The sequence below is a fragment of the Spodoptera frugiperda genome, chromosome 18 (assembly GCF_023101765.2).
Source record: "Spodoptera frugiperda isolate SF20-4 chromosome 18, AGI-APGP_CSIRO_Sfru_2.0, whole genome shotgun sequence".
NCBI classification, from domain to species: domain Eukaryota; kingdom Metazoa; phylum Arthropoda; class Insecta; order Lepidoptera; family Noctuidae; genus Spodoptera; species Spodoptera frugiperda.
In genome coordinates, this window is record NC_064229.1 from 3,046,115 (window position 1) to 3,064,309 (window position 18,195).

Here is an 18,195-nt window from a genome sequence, read left to right on the forward strand (position 1 = left end):
AGTCTTTAATAAAAACTTATCCCAATATAAAAAACTAGTACGAAATCGTTTTATGTGTAGATTTTGGGATATAATAAGAATGCGAGATAGGCTACGTTATTTATGAATTTAAGAAAATACGGTCATCGTATTTCGAGAAGTAGGCACTAGTAGCACTTCGTTTGTAGATAAAAATATGTAGGTATAACACCTATGTTACAATTTTCTCGTGGCCTTTAAATGCACGAAAGGTCGACAAAAGTAGTTATAATTTATAACGGACTTTTTTTTCACAAAATAATATTCAGTTGAAACTGAGAGCGCCATCTAGTGTGGAGTAGCCAACCTATCGTGGTAAATACAGCGACATCTGTCGGTTGGTAGTATTACCTTGAAGAGTTCTATCCCAATGTGAGACTAGTTAGTTCCGTTACTTACTGCTAGATGTCTTAAAATTCAAAACATGCAATTTACTTTTGATCTTTAAATATTTCTTCTGAACATTTTGTTTAAGCTACATGATTGGTTTTTTAGTTGGATCAGCAATTCTAGAGTTATAAATTTTCAAAAGACTGACGAAGTTTTTATAACTTACTTAGTTTCTTCCTAAGCCGATATCTATGTAAGTAGGTAAATATTCAAGTTGCATAGGATGCAACGATGTTGAATGCAGGCCAACTTTTTATATGTATAACCAGCTCAGGTGCATTCTGTATCAACCTTGGAATTACAATTACAATAATCATTATCTTACAAGTGTTTACTAAGCACTTCATGTACCAATTGAATCAAGTAAGTAAGTATTTGTGGAGTCGGTATTCCTGTTTAGATTTGTTTCTTAAGAGTTTCTAACTTACCATCATATCAGACACAAGCTCAATGACGATTCAGTCTAAGTCGCTTTCAACCAATTTTTATTTTTATATCGTGAGTAAATGCTAGGCAGCAATAACTCCGGAGCTGCGGACTAGCTAGCGGGTTTACCGGGGCTCCGGTTCGAAAAGCAGGAATAGGAACGGGGTGATTTTTAGTCAGTAAGAGTCTGACACTTCCTCTCGCCTCGGCCAAGGCGAGAGAAGTCATTGGATGATTTTCCCCCCTTAAAAGAAGGCAGCAATAACAGAGATTATTGTTATATTTTAGTTCCAAATAGGATGTTTGAAGCAACAACGAGTAAAATGAATGTTAAAGAAAATGTGTTAAGGGAGATGGAAACTAAGATGATTCTAGTTTTTATTATTTCTTATTTGTACAATAGCACATCCAATGATAATAATTAATTATAATTGAATGTACAAGTCCTTTCAAGTTCTTTAATAGTTGCATGTCTTAGACCATTTAATCACAGTCTAGGGACAAGAGATATCGTGTGACGGAGATTTATCGAAACATTTTTTTTTAAACTTAGTAATTTTGAACATCTCTTTTGATAATGACGCTAACTTTGTACAAGATGGACGCTAGTCCACCTGTGCGGGCAGTTTACATGGTAATCGAGGTGTTGAAGCTACCCAATGTGAAATATGTTGAAACTGATCTCCTAGCTGATGATCACCTTAAGGCTGATTTTTTGAAGGTGAATATTTTTTCCTTTTTTTTATATACAACGTGTAACAAAATACATCAAGAAGCCCTGACGAATACAGGTTGAATAGAATCTCTACACAAAGTTTCAGCTTAAAATACGTTAAAAAAAATAGTACCAAATACTTGATATCGCATAGTTCTTGATTTTAAATCATACAAACATGTCACAACACTACAGGGGTCACTCGCTAATATTACGAAACATTTCTTCTGTCAATCTAATCGCCTAGTACCTGTCTACCTAATTTTGAATAAAGCGGCGGCGCGATTTGAAAAAATCATAACTTGGTACCATGAAAAAATTAGTTTAAAAAACCCTTCCCGTATCGTTTGTTATGTTATCTAGAAGCCGTGTACTTGATATGTATACCCCCTTTTTGTTACACGTTGTATACAACGTGTAACAAAATACATCAAGAAGCCCTGACGAATACAGGTTGAATAGAATCTCTACACAAAGTTTCAGCTTAAAATACTTAAAACACTGAAAAATCTGACAAAGGGAATTGCATTAACGTTTAAAAAAAAAGTTTTCTTGCATATCTTCTATAGTAGATATGTATTCGAGCTTCATCAAAATTTGTACCAAATGCTTGATTTCGCATAGTTCTTGGTTTCAAATCATACAAACGTGTCACAACACTACAGGGGTCACTCGCTAGTATTACGAAACATTTCTTCTGTCAATCTGATGGCCTAGTACCTGTCTACCTAATTTTGATTGGAAAAATTCATAACTTGGTAACATGAAAACATGAGTTTAAAAAACCCTTCCCGTATCGTTTGTTATGTTATCCAGAAACCGTGCACTTGATATGTAACCCCCTTTTTGCTACACGTTGTATATTTAATGGATCGATGTTTGGCCGCTATCTCGCCTCATGGTAAGTGATGATGCGGCCTACGATGAAGCACGTCTGCCCATACGCAACCTATTCACTCGGGCTTTTAAGACACCCAGATTATACCAGGAAACACAGACTCCGGTAAGGAGTTCTACTCCCTAGCAGTTCGCACAAGGAAACTTTTTTTTAAATAAACGTTGCTCCACACTATGATTGTCTCATGTGTCGTGGGTGCGTTTACAAACATGCAAGTTCACATGCACATGACACTCAGACCTAAAACAACAATTTATAGATCATACAAAGAATTGCTCCGTGCTGGAATTGAACCCGCTACACGTTGCACGGAAACCTGTAGTCCATCTACTGCTCCAACCATGCAGGCATAATTATAATGTTATATTTATTTTCTGTTTTTCTTTTAATGCCTTTAGTATAGCCCAGACAGTACCTACAGTCCTCCTTTAGGTATATAAAGGTGCATTTACAAACAAACACAAACATTTTACAAAGATCCAACTCGACCTAAGACACACCATATAAAGGTAAAATTTTGTAAAGCCCTCACCCTGTCTTATAAAGTAGGTTAGCCGTTTAGTCCTTGCAATAATGTAAACGTGACATTAGCTTGTTTTCTTAGTCATGTTTTAATGATTTCCGGATTAAATAAATATGTGTATTTTATTTCCAGATAAATCCACAACACACAATACCACATTTAACCGATGGAAACTTTCAACTCTCGGACAGGTGAGCGCCTATACCATGGAACAAATACAAAGAAGAGATGTCATAACTGGATTTCCCTTTAACAGAATGCAGGACTCTTTACAGGGAGCGCGAGTCGTTACAAACCACGCCCTTCTCTATTTTCCAACATGCAGTCTCATACTACAAACACGTTGCTAATTTGTCCAAATTTTAATGTGCCACTTTCTGAGCGCTTATAACCTATCTACACCTTTTTACTTATAATGTTATTGCGTATTGGGCAGGGCCGATTTGTTTTGTCACAGTGCACAATCACATTATGACATCTTCTCCTTTAAATTGTCTGACTCGTTGGTCGAGTGATCGCAAGTGCGACTGCTGAACACGGGGTCTCGGGTTCGATTCCCGGGTCGGGCAAAGTATTACTGGGGTATTTTCGGTTTTTCAAAAAAAATTCAGTAGTAACACGGAGTCTGGAATTGTGTCCAGTATATGGCTATAGGCTCACCCCCAATTACATGGGTTTTTTAACGCAAATGGTGAAAAGTGGGTGTACATTGTATAGCGGCAGTTCAAGTCGTAATGAGCACCTCTGCCTACCTCTTCGGGGATATAAGGCGTGACGTTGCTCCTTTAAATTGTTTGTAAAAACGTGTTTTAATATTTATAATTTAAACATTAAGCCTATATCTATATCTAATGCAATTATTCTTCACAGTCACGCAATAATAACATATTTGATAAACAAATATGGTAAGAATTCTGAATTATACCCAAGTGACCCGCACAGAGGGCTGTAATTGACCAAAAACTGCACTTCGATAGCGGTATCCTCTACCCAGCTTTGAGAGAGAATGATGTAAGTTTACCTTAGAACCCGAACCAAATAAATATTCATAAGTTACTAACAAATTTTCAAGAAAATATACCCTACAATCGAAACAATAATGTAACCAAGAATTGTATTGTGAATTTGATTGAAAAAGAGTAACCCATGAAGTTTCTTGCTCGTTCTTCTCTATCGGAATCTACACTTTGGAACGAGCAAATAGCTTCACTAGAGGACTGACCGACAGACAGACGTTATTAATATTATCATATTTGCTTTGACGTTCAAAAGTGCCTTCCTGGTCTATTTGAAATAATTTATTTTGACTTTGACTTTTACAATAAGGGAGCTTATTTCCACCAGAGATGTGCTATGTAGGATATAATAGCTAAGCCATGTAGCTGTGCGAGTAAAATGCTCTATGAAGAAGCGCAGCTCGAATATGCGATGTATCGACACTAGGGAAGCGCCATCCATTAGGACACAGCCATAGCGCACGTTCATAACACACATCCATAGCACGCAACTGTTTATAAGAAAAAAAAAACACAATATTCCTTCATTTTCATAGTCTGTTATCACTCTTATTGAAACAATGCTTTTAAGAACCAATAAACTTTTAATTATACAAATGGAATTGTAACCAAATTAGGTAAGTAACCATATTATTGTTTGCAATGTGTCGTGAGTACTATGAACCAGTTGTAAAATGAAAACAATTATTTTAACGATATGATATAGAACTGTCTCGTTGGTCGAGTGGTCGCAAGTGCGACAAGGGCTCTCGGGTTCGATTCCTGGGTTAGGCAAAGTATTACTGGCTTTTTTTGGTTTTTACTAATAAATACGTGTCTAATAATTTTAAATAATTAACAAGACTTATTGCAATTCTAAAAAAATGTCATCGGGTAGATGACTAATCCCAACAACAATATACTACTATAACAACATATTGAGAAAAAGCATCACTCATTTTTTTCAGGAACCTATTTTCTTTGGAACCGCAACCTCTTTAAAACCTGAAGGTGTGGCCAAGATCAGATCAGCATATGATTTCACTGAGAAATTTTTGAATGGAACACCTTGGCTGGCTGGAAACCAACTTACTGTAGCTGACATAAGTTGTGTGGCGACTGTAAGCACACTCAACGAATTACTGCATATTGATGAAGCTACGTAAGTATTTTTTTCATCTTAAAAGTTGTAAATCTGTGGAGGCTGTATTGGCTTTACCAATCATATTTTCCCAATACCCGATTTCCCCAACAGCCCTTAAATTTCTAAAATCCCCAAAGGACCAGCAACGCACTTGTAACGCCACTGGTGTTTCGGATGTCCGTGGGTGGTGGCGATTGCTTACCATCAGGCGATTCGTCTGCTTGTTTACCTTATATACCTTAAAAAACCATAAAGGGTTTAAACCTTAAAAAAATCATATCTTTCTAGGGCACTATGATGGAAATTTCACAAAAATTGTGTATTATAATAACCCAAGATAATATATAAACAGTACATTCGGTCGAGCTTTAATTTAGCTAATTGTCCAAGGAAATAAAAATCCAATAATACTTTTACTAATCCTGAGATTTAATCTAAAATCTCAATCTCTTTAGACACTTACTGCCACATTCAGAGACTTTTAATGATTACTTAAACTATTCCTTAGTAACGGTTTTGTATCGAAAACAATTGCTAAGGACTGGGTTAAGTAACCATTAAATGACTGAGTAAGGCGGCTACTGACAGTGTTTATTGACTTTACATGTCTTACTTGACGTCTACAATATTGCATTATACATACATAGTATAGGTTTGTTTGTTTGACCTTGACCGATGGCCAGGCACGTGATATGGTGATTTGTAACCACTGAAATAATAATACCAAGCTTGTTGGTTACCCAAAAGAGTACCTATGTGGACAAAGAATAGAATACGATAACAGGCGTTACCTTAGGCGTGTATTTAGTTTCAAATAATCTAATTCTATAATGCAGTTTAAACTAAAGATAATATCGAATTTTATCTTTGAAAATTTTCAGTACAATGTCTCACTTACTTAAACATTATTAGAAGGGGGTAATTTGGCCTCCGGTAACCTAACTCACACAACGAATCAAAACGCAAGCGTTGTTTCACGTCGGTTTTCTCTGAGGCCGTTGTATCACTCCGGTCGAGCCGGCCCATTCGTGCCGAAGCATGGTTCTGACACAATAAATTGTTTAAAAAGTTTTTGTAAAGGGATGGATTATTTATTGACATTTAAAATATTTTACCGTCTATATTTTACAGGTATCCTAAGATCTGTGCATGGGTAAAGCGCTGTGCAGAATACGATTTTTATAAGAAAGGAAATCAACCAGGCCTTATGGAATTTCGTCGCCTTCTGAAAATATATTTGGCACGTTAAATTCACACGGAGTGAGATCCATGGTTCGTAAAATCTAAGATTTTAGCAAAGTGAAAGCGAGGGATGATTAGTAGTAGTATGTGGTTAAGAAAAAATAAGCAAACAATACATTTTAGTGTAGTTTAAGTTAGTTTAATTTTTAGTGGTTTTTTCTTCCCCTTTTGAATTATTGTACACGCACTACCCATTCCCAGATAATTTGATAAATTCCATCCAAATTCCGTCTGGAAGAAATCGCCGTGTGTGATAAGACCGCCCATTGTACTTTAATTACTATTACAATGTAAATGTGTTTTATGTATGTGTGCAATAAAGTATACAATAAAAAATAAATAAATAATATGTTATATAAATAATAATGATTATTAAACTTTTTAACAATACTGGCTTTTTGTGACTACTTATTTACGTTTAAATACGATTCAGTAAAACATAGTATATTATAGCGTAAATAATTACTAACAACTACCAGTATATATTATTATGTGCTCAATCAAAAATATCTATGCATTTTAATAATAATGTGGCGACACATGACAAGTGACAGATGACAGAAGTCGCACATAGACTATCGACGAGCAAAAGAACAAATGACGTCATATATATCCTGAATCGCACATGTGAAGTTTACATGCGAATTAACATGGATAGAAAATCCCAACGAACAACAGTTGGGCAGAAAGCCCGCCAGGCATGATCACGTCGGCTGGTCGGAGGATCCTTCTATTCTTAGGGAACTTTACTCTCTGTTCCCTAAAATATAATTGGGTTATGACATTAGTTCTATTCAATTTCTGTCAAAAACTCAAACCAAGTTTTCAAAATTCGGCCTTAATTTGCACCTCAGCTAAAGTTTATTATAAATAATAATTTCTACACATTACCTTCAATTTATTTAAAATCATTTTTAAAATATAAAAAGCCAGGATTAAAATTTAATATAATTTTTAAATAATTTGTAATGTTTGTCCACATGTTTCTATAGCAACATCCTTAATTGCATTTGCATTTGTTGCATATAGTAATTATAAAATACCGTTGCATATTATTAAGAAATGTACCACACGTATTAATTTCTGAGAATTCTCCGTACATCTGTCATTTTCACATAAACAGCGCAATCAAAACATGTAATTATTTTAATGAAGAAATTTATTTCTTTGATCTAATTATTAAATGTAGGGCTTCCAGCACACAACATATATTTAGTCAACAAATTAAAGGAGGAATACGAAAAAAAAAATCTAAAGGTGGTATTTATTTATATTGAATTCAAAATATTTGGAAACAACGTAAATATAAATCTGGGTAACTAATTGTCTTAGAAATATTACTGAACAGCTTTCTACACTCCCATTTTAATATTTTTAAATATTATTTTATTTTGTATTTTATAAGAAGTATTTAAAAATGTAATTTTAGAGAATTATGTTAATGGCATTAAGATAATCATAACATCTTGCAACACCGGAGACTTCAAAACAAACATTTTACACTGTTTTTATAATATTTTATTGAAGCCGATTTGTACAGCAATATTTACATTAAATCATCAACAAATAAAAATAGTGAGAAATCTTTTACAATAAGAAACCTTTTACAATAAAAATATATAGAATTTAAGAAGAAATAAAAATCCACACCATGACACTGACAGAAGAAGCCAAAAATCTTTTTGATAAATATATTATATTATACATGTGAAAATTCAATGTTGACGCGAGCAAGATTACGAAACGCACACCCACCATCCCCGGACTCGCCGCTCAGCTCCGCCTCGCCGTCACCGGAACCCAACCACGAAGAACTACCGGTGACAGCAGTTGCGTCGAGCTGGAGCAGCAAGAGGGACGGAGCTATGTAGGTTGTATAGCTCCGTCCCTCTTACACTGATCAATGATCGACCATTCTGACACAATTGTAATAGCAGACTAAGCCCCAGGTGGCGGCCGGGAAGATGCCGACCACCGACGGGCTTGGGAGCCAGGAGTCAACAGACCCCGGGTCCCTGCTACCGGTGCCGGTGGTTGTGCGCGGCGCATGAAATGGTCTCAAACTATAAAAGAGAACGTCATGCGCGCGTACTACGGTGCTACGGAGGGAGGAACCAACCTCACTGCGTACCGTGAAAGGATGCTGTCGATGTTTCAGGTACTCGAGCCATCCGTCAACGTCTCGGCTCAACGACTCTCGGATCAGGTGCGGGTCATCCAACGCAATCGTAGATTGGATGAGGCTTAGAAGCTCTGCGCGACCTAACTCAACTCTAATTTTAGAGAATTTTAAATAAATATATGTGTTCAATTTGTAAGTTCTTCTTATAAAGATATACTCGGTTTCAACACCATACTACTATTTATATAAAAACTACCATGTAGATCGATAGATGGCGTTGGGATCGAGTTAAATCGCGATATGGTTTCGTTACTGGCAAAACATTAGGGCACTAGGTTTGACAGACGTAAATTTGTCTCGCTCTGAGATACTGCGTTTCATTCGAGTATCACTGGCTTCAAAGGACTATGTGTCGATAATGTTTAATATGTAAAAGATAATCAATCATCGACCAATCAATAAATCGATGGATAGCATAGTCATAATATACTTTATGTATGTTAGTTCAATTATTATTGACCATGAAAGCATATGAAAAAGTTCTTTAAAAACGTCAATAATTCAAGGAGGACTATTTTTCTAGGTACTTGGCCTTGCAGGACGGTGATTAGTGTCAGAACTGACGTGAACTGATGATAATATATGCAACCGATACGCCTCCAGGCACCTAAGTGGATAGACAATAGATGTGAGAAAAGAAATGTTTGGAATGAGCATGATGACAACTAGAAATGAAATAAATAACTTTTGTCGATTGTCAGAAACCGATAGGCCCCTATGAATAGGCATGTTTCCTGCTAGTCAAATTCAATACTTTTTACGAAACGTCAAAAACGATATTTTCTATGAGCTTTGTATGAAATACTCTATTATGACGTCACAAGTTTTTGAAGTCAAATAGCAGACTTATTTCTAGAAATTTAGCTAGAAAAAATAGAAAATTAAGTAGTTCATCAAACTTATGAATGAAAGTGTGATTATTTTTGAATATGTTATTGTATTGAAAAGTTGTAATAATTTATATTTAACCCAGTCATCATCCCTATTGCCTTTTTTGACAGGGAAAAACCTTCAGAAGACTACTAGCTTTTTGGGAAAAAATTGGGGAGGGTGGAATTTTTACCTCACTAAAACACTACCATCATCATCACCACCACTATTTGCACTTAAAGGAGGCACCGACTCCTCTTAGTATACCAACCTACGAGATGCATAGTTGTGACGACATTACTTTGTGTCAAATGTCATATGTACTTATTTCAATTAAGGCCCCTCGTCTACAACGACAATTTGTAGCTATGCTGTCGCGCATTCACGAAAGATGTGATTGGTATGAAGATTTTTTTTTTACATTTAATGGGTCGACGTTTGGCCGCTATCTTACCTGATGGTAAGTGATGATGCGGCCTACGGTGAAGCACGTCTGCCCATAAGCGACCTATTCACTCGGGCCTTGAAGACAACCAGGTTATACCCATCAAGAAACACAGACTCCGGCAAGGAGTTCCACTCCTAGATATGACTAAACACGTGATTTGTGCGAAGATTCTATGATTCTATATTCTTGAATCTATGTATTGATACGAAGGAGCAGGGTTCTCTAATACAGGCACTGTTTGTCTAAAAAAAGAACTCTAATCTCAAAAAATTGATTAAAACTTTCTTAGATTATTCATTCATTTTTATTATTTTTAATGTTTAAGTTGTAAATATATTAGTCTTAGTTTTTATTTTTACTTAGTCTATGTATTTAAGTTTAAGTAAGTGCACATATACTTTGAAAGTAAGTAATTAATAAAAGTAAAAAAAATAACATTTTAATTGTTATTAAAACATGCAACTTTAATGTACACGAGTTTTCTTTGTATTTATTTTATTTTGTTACAAAACTATTAGCACGTCAAAAGTTTCTTATAATAAAATTAATCCTTATTAAATTGCCGCATCCACATTTGGTTCGCTCATAACGGTATGGCCCAACCGGCTATTACGGCCTCAATGTTGGCATCATTGGCACTCCGTCCCACTACTTGGTACAACACGATTGTGTGAGTGACCGCGTTCTCCATCTCTCTGATAACACTTGGAACTAAGGTATGTATTTTGTAAACATTACTAACTATATTCTAGAGCTTTTGCGTTTATAAATGCTGATTAACAACTTTAAAAAACATTGACATAATTATTTATGATAACAACTGTATTACGATCTACAATGAATAAATGAATTTGAATTTGAAAAAATACAAAAAGTAATGCTATCTTGTTGAAGCAATTACCATTGAATTCTTTTTTTACTTAATATAAAAAAAAACACATCATATTAATCCGTCCTTAAACAAAATAAATCGTCTGGATAAAGGAAGATGCAAATCTTGGTCCCACCTTCCAATAGCTATGTGTGTTACATCATTGGATATGTAATTTTAAGCTGAATAAAAATTACTATGACGCCAAGTTCCAAATCTTAGTTCGTTCAGAGTTATTCTTTATTAAAAATGGTACTTTTAACAATAGCCAAGCAATGCTATTTTTACATCATTTTATTTTTTATTTTATTTTATTTTTGTTTATTGGCCAACCAACAATTGTTTACACTGATAACAATTAAAGTAATTATGTAATATCCTAGGTTAGTGTAACAATTTATTACAGGTTAGCACCGCATGCCCCATGAACAAATAAGATGTGCCACAAGCACATACAAATAAAGCCTAATATACTAACATAGAGATGTAAAACATACAAAAACCATAATTTATCTACAATAGGAAAATAATTAGAGTCACATCGAAACATTAAAAAAAATTAAAAACCAAAACAAAATCGAATTCAAAATCACAATCAAAACAACAATCATAAATCAAAATTAAAATCAAAACAAAGCAACAATCAAGAATTAAAATCGAAATTATTAGTCAAATAAAAATTACTATCAATATTACAATCCAGATTAATTAAACATTAATATTAATATTAATTTAAATCCAAATCAAAATCAAAAGTCAGATCATAATCACAATCAAAAGCACGAAATTCCAAATTTAATTAAAATTAGAATAAAAATTGCGTTGCATTTGTGCTTAATAAACGTAGTTTTAGTGCAAAATAGAACAGTGTTTTGCTTCGAATGTTAATACATACAGTCAATTATTTATTAGAATGAATAGGTTAAACAAAACTCTCGGAGCGTAAAGCGTATTTAATTGAACGTGATACTGAATATAATATCCTTATCTGCTATAATTAAACTTATGATGATACGTTATCACAAACAACTGTTAAAAGGGCTTTAGGGTATACATTTAGCGTACATAATATTCCAAACCAATATACCTAGTCCTGCCATAAAATATATTGTAATAGAGAATTTTTTTTTTAACAGTAAATAACATTTATTAATTTGACAGTGTGTTAGTTTAATACATACTTAAATAATAATATACAACAATTAAAAATACAAAAAGCTTATTCGAAGTGGTCTCCGTTGTCTGCAATACAGACCTTTAAACGTTGAGGCCAGTTATCAATAGAAGCACGCACACTTTCCATGGGAAAATTCTTCACTGCCAATCTAAGTATACATGTACATTAAACCAATATACTATACATTAAATAACCGTTCTGGTTCTTTGCAACATGTCTCAAAGGCGTTTTAAAAAATATTATGGATGGTGAAAAATTGTGAATGGTTTTGAAACTTATAGACCGTAGCGTACCAGTTATAATCTGATGCTTCTAATGTTAAATATGTTAATAATAACAAATAAATAAATACATTACCTTTATACAAAACCTTTATAGGTTTACCAACAGCCTCTGTATCAAGAATATTAAGTGCAGTAATACGTATCAGTTTTGGACTTATACAGCTGTTGCCAATTATAGGTTAACTAACATTTAATAATGCCTAATAATCAAATTCCGGGTGCAATTGCTTTAAAAACTTTAAATTATATCATACTTTAACTTTAAAAAGTAATATATATTAATAATTCAGTGAAATTTCGGTAAAATTGGCCGGTCGATGGCAGCGGTTGGTAGATTTATTATAGGCTAGAATCTATCGATCGACATCGACCAATCCATTCTACCATCGATCGATGGTATCTATCGGCTATCAATCGATTGGCGTGATATACATTATCAATCGACATCGACTAATCCATTCTACCATCGACCGACGACCGCTCGATGGATGTGGAACACCCTTAAAAAGTCCAATTTTTCCAGAGCTCATCAACAATGGTACTGACGCTGTACAAAATAGATGCGAGTCCACCAGTCAGGTCTGTGTTCATGACCATAGAGGCCTTGGACCTTAAGGACGTACAAATGGTTGATGTCAACTTGTTCGAAGGAGAACATTTAAAGGAAGAATATTTAAAGGTACATATACTCGTATATACAACGTGTAACAAAATACCCATATACATCAAGAAGCCCTGATGAATACAGGTTGAATAAAATCTCTACACAAAGTTTCAGCTTAAAATATGTTTAAAAAAAAATTAGTACCAAATACTTGATATCGCATAGTTCTTGATTTCAAATCATACAAACGTGTCAAAACACTACAGGGATCACTCGCTAATATTACGAAACATTTCTTCTGTCAATCTGATCGCCTAGTACCTGTCTACCTAATTTTGATTCGCGCGCCGGCACGATTTGAAACATTTATAACTTGGTACCATGAAATCATGAGTTTAAAAAACCCTTCCTGTATCGTTTGTTATGTTACCTAAAAACCGTGCAATTGATATGTATTCCCCCTTTTTGTTACACGTTGTATATATTTTATTTATATTGTGATATGCCAAGTTAGTGGTAGTGAGTAAACAGCTCGTCTGACTAGTATTATTGTTAGAGTTGGAAGGAACGCAGACATGTATAGCGCCTAGTATTAATTAATAGCAATACGCGCAGATACATATTTCTGCATTGACAATAATTATAGGTACCGTAAAATGGGGTGAATAGGGATCTAGAGGTGAATAGGGACAGAAGAGGAGTGAATAGGTTTAGGGAAATTCTTCATAGTATCTATTCACCCCTCTTCTGTCCCTATTAACCTCTCGATCCCTATTCACCCCGTTTTACTGTACCTTCTTCTACGTTTGGTTTGATAATTATATTGTGCACTGTCATTGCTAATTAATTCTTAAAATAAATAGTTTTCTATAGTTCTCAATCTTATAGAGAGAGACTTATAGTCTCAATCTTTTATTATTTCATCAATTATACATGTGTATGTTTGCTATCGGTGTGGTATCAAGTCGAACCATCGAAGTCGAAGTCGACTGCCTCGTTGGTCGAGTAGTCGCAAGTGTGACTGCCGGACAAGGGTCTCGGGTTCGATTCCCGGGTCGGCCAATGTGTTACTGGACTTTTTTCAGCTTTTAGAAAATTTCTCAGTAGTAGCACGGAGTCTGGAATGTGTCCGGTATATGGCAGTAGTTTTACCACCTATTACTTGGGACTTAAATAAAATACAAATGGTGAAAAGTGGATGTACATTGTATAGCGGCATTACGTGCCGTAATGTGCGCCTCTGCCTACCCTTTCGGGGATAAAAGGCGTGACGTTGCATATCAAGTTGAACCAATACCATTACACTGATGTAATGGTAACAAATCATAACTATATTTTAATTATTTCCAGGTGAATCCGCAGCATACTGTGCCGATGCTCGCTGACAATGAGTTTTATATTTGGGACAGGTAAGAATAAAATATAAAAATATATAACACTACCTACTTCCGCGCGGTTTCACCCGCTCTGCTTGGCTACTATTGGTCATAGCGTGATGTTTTATTATAGCCTATAGCCTTTCTCGATAAAAGCACTACCTAACACAAAAATAATTATTCAAATCGGACTAGTAGTTCCGGAGATTAGCGCGTTCAAGCAAACAAACAAACTCGTCAGCTTTATAATATTAGTATAAATTTATGTCAATAAATCCTTAATTAGACACTTTTAAAACGTCAAATTGGGTCGTCCGTCAGTCTGTCTGTCAGTGAAGGTAGGTGCTTGTTCCAAAATGTAGCTTTCAATGGAAAAGAACGAGCAATTCGATACTTGATGCTCCAAAGTCCCAGTAAAATTAGTTCGTCTGTTGAGGGGTAAAAATGTGAATTCTGAGGTATATTTTACTTCTCTGAATTAAAAACATTTTTTTTTTTATGAAAAACGCCAGTAATCGACCAGACGTATTACCTGATGGTAAGCAATCGCCGCCGCCCATGGACACTTGAAACACAAGAGGCGTAACAAGTGCGTGTCCGGCTTTTTGGGAGTTAGGAATTTAAGGGTTGTTGTTCGGGAATCGGGGATGGGGAAGATTGGGAAGGGGGGAATTGGGCCTCCGGTAACCACACTTACACAACGAAATACAACGCAAGCTTTGTTTCACGTCGGTTTTCTGTGAGGCCGTGGTATCACTCCGGTCGAGCCAGCTCATTCGTGCCGAAGCATGGCTCTCCCACACTTAAATTATTTCTATTTATATTATTTATCCATGGCCTCTTGGTCCGTTCCCTTGTCATACATGAATTAAAACATCATAACATTCCACTATGTTGGTAATATAGTGGTTTTAGATGAAGCATTGACTTAATACTTAACGTAGCGTTAATATTTACAGCTAACTTGCAGCTGATCGCGTTGGCTTATTTATTGTGTCACTAGTGGTCGCCTATTGGCCGAAATTCGACCATATATGATTTAATTTACAATACCACTTAACGTACGTTGAAGGATAATTTTTATATAACTCAAACTCTTTTATAAAACTCTTTTCATATGAGACGTGAGAATATCATCGCAATGTCTATCGATTTTGACGTTTTGTCAAATACGATCAGATACTATGCATGTGTGTGTAATGTTTTATTTATTGATTTAATATACTTTATAAGTATTATTTTTGAAAAATATTAGCGCTATGCACTTCTCCTACACATAAACTATAAATGTACCAAATTTTATGCTTTTACGTCCGCGCAATTTTCGTAAAAAGCGGTCCAAAGTTTTTGCATCACGTATTAATATATAGATTATTGATATACCTATTTATCGGATACCTCTAATTGACTGTGTTGTTAGTTTTGCTATGAGAAAATCAGGAAATATACTATCATCACCAAACTTTATTATCTATCGAAGATTGTCCTAAGTTGCATTTCATTGGCCCTTCTTTAATATATCGCCAATCTGGTCACTATGATGTCCATCTAGGACGCCCTCTACTGACGGCCCCATTCATATCCGCCTCGTATATTTCTTTCGTAAATTGGCGTTTCATTATCACTGCCTAACCCCATGGGAGACATGCGTGAGATTATGTATGTATGCATTTCATTGGTCATTGTTTTAAATCCTTACTTCATTGGTTCTAGCCATGCGATAGCAACTTACTTGGTGACTAAATATGGCAAGAATGATGATCTCTATCCAGCCGACCCACAGAAGAGGGCGATCATTGATCAACGACTCCACTTCGATAGTGGAATACTGTTCCCATCTTTAAGGGGCACTCTTGTAAGTATTGCGTCATTTATTTTAATCACCTATTTCAAAGTCAAAGCATTTATTTCAATGCGATAATCCTAAAAAAGGCTTTGAAAGAATGAATTGTCCGATCTCTATCCAGCCGACGTTCCACAGAAGAGGGCGATCATTGATCAACGACTCCACTTCGATAGTGGAATACTGTTCCCATCTTTAAGGGGCACTCTTGTAAGTATTGCGTCATTTATTTTAATCACCTATTTCAAAGTCAAAGCATTTATTTCAATTAATCCTAAAAAAGGCACTTTTGAAACATCAAATTGAATTGTCCGTCAGTCTGTCTGTCAGTGAAGCTAGGCGCTCGTTCCAAAGTGTAGCTTCGAATGGAGAAGAACGAGCAAGAAACTCCATCGTTACTCTTTTAAAAAAATATATTTTACAATATCTTTGATACATATTTGGGTGCCTTACACCTAACATAACTTAGACAAAGTAATATTATAAGGTCAAAACGATATGAGTTCAATTTAGGCTGTAATTCAGCCTAAATTGAAAGTTTGTTTTTTTAATAGAATAAGCCGGTAAACGAGCAGCCGTATCACCTGATGGTAAGCAATCGCCGCCGCCCATTGACATATGAAACACCAGACGCGTTACAAGTGCATTGCCGGCCTTTTGGGGATTAGGAATTTAAGGATTGTTGCAGAATCGGGGATTGGGAAGGGGGGTAATTGGGCCTCCGGTACCTTCTCACTCACACTACCCAACAAACACAACGCAAGCGTTGTTTCACGTCGGTTTTGTCTGAGGCCATGGTATCACTCCGGTCGAGCCGGCCCAATCGTGCCGAAATATGTATCTCCCACATGTTAATTGTATTTTTATTTATAAAAATAAATGAGAACAGAGAGGTAATTAAGCTTTAAAATACTAATTTGCAGGAGCCAGTATTCTTTTTGGGAGAGAAATCATTCCGTGAAGAAAATTTGGCTAAGATTAAAAAAGCGTATGAATTTATGGAGAAGTTCTTAACATCCTCAAATCCATGGTTGGCTGGTGATGAGGTTACACTCGCAGATATTTGTTGTGTGTCTACAGTGAGTTCCATGGATGCGGTTCTACCTATTGATGCTAATACGTAAGTATTTTTAGCCGACTTGAAAAAGGGAGGTTCCCTGTTTGACTTGTCTATATGTATGGATGTATGTATGTTTGTGAGCGATTATCTCGCGTTTGACTTAACCGATTTTGATGCTACTTTTAGCATAGTATTTGTCAGACTTAGGAGAAGCTTTAGAGATGTTAACTAGCTTAAAAAAAGAATAAATAATGGCAGATAAAAAGGGTCCCTTTTTGTTAAAAATAAATAAATAAATGCCTCAATTTACTATTTACACTATATGACGTACACCCACTTTTCACCATTCGTAAGTCCCATGTAATAGGGGGTGAGCCTATTGCCATATAATGAGTAGCACGATTTCAACTCCAACTAATAAATTTTCGAAAGCCCGAAAAAATCCTAGCAGCTATTTGCCCGACTTGGGAATCGAACCCGAGACCGAGAGATTGGTCGCTCTTGCGACTAATCGACCTACGAAGCAGTATTATTATTAGTATAGACAAAATATATTGTTTTTTCTTTCTAGATACCCGAATCTCGCATCCTGGATGGATCTGTGCTCACAACAACAGTTTTATGTAGCGGGGAACTTGCCTGGCTTGGAACAATTCCAGGGTCTGGTGAAACATAAGTTGGGTTAAATGCTGGAGACATATATTTGTCTTGGATAACGTCACATACGCTAATAGAAGAAATTTTATGTTGCTTTCATAACTACAAGTTTCATGACGACAATGATTTTGTTTACATTAGATCCCAATATATATTTTTTTGTCCATTTGCGTCATGTTTGTCATCGGTAACAAAATTTTTGACCTGTCCATTATTAATTTATTGCTGAAAACTTGTACGCATTTTAAAATATAGCTTGTTGTTACAATAGGTTAAGCTTCTTTTTAAGTTTCAATTAAATATTTTTGCTTGTAGGAAGACATGTGTTTTACTATTTCTAAACAAAATGTTTTCGGTAAGTATTAATGATTAAATAGGTAATCACAAAATTGAACACAGTATGCTCAAAAAGAGTGCGCAAAACTGTGTCTGAGATTTTATATAACCTACTTATTGTGTATTTTTGAGATAA

The 18,195-nt window shown here is 35.3% G+C and overlaps 1 pseudogene; it reads left to right on the forward strand.

Annotated features, from left to right (window-relative positions):
- Positions 1 to 1,325: 1,325 nt before the first annotated feature.
- On the forward strand, positions 1,326 to 18,041 carry LOC118277775 (uncharacterized; annotated as a pseudogene).
- The last annotated feature ends 154 nt before the right edge of the window (positions 18,042 to 18,195 follow it).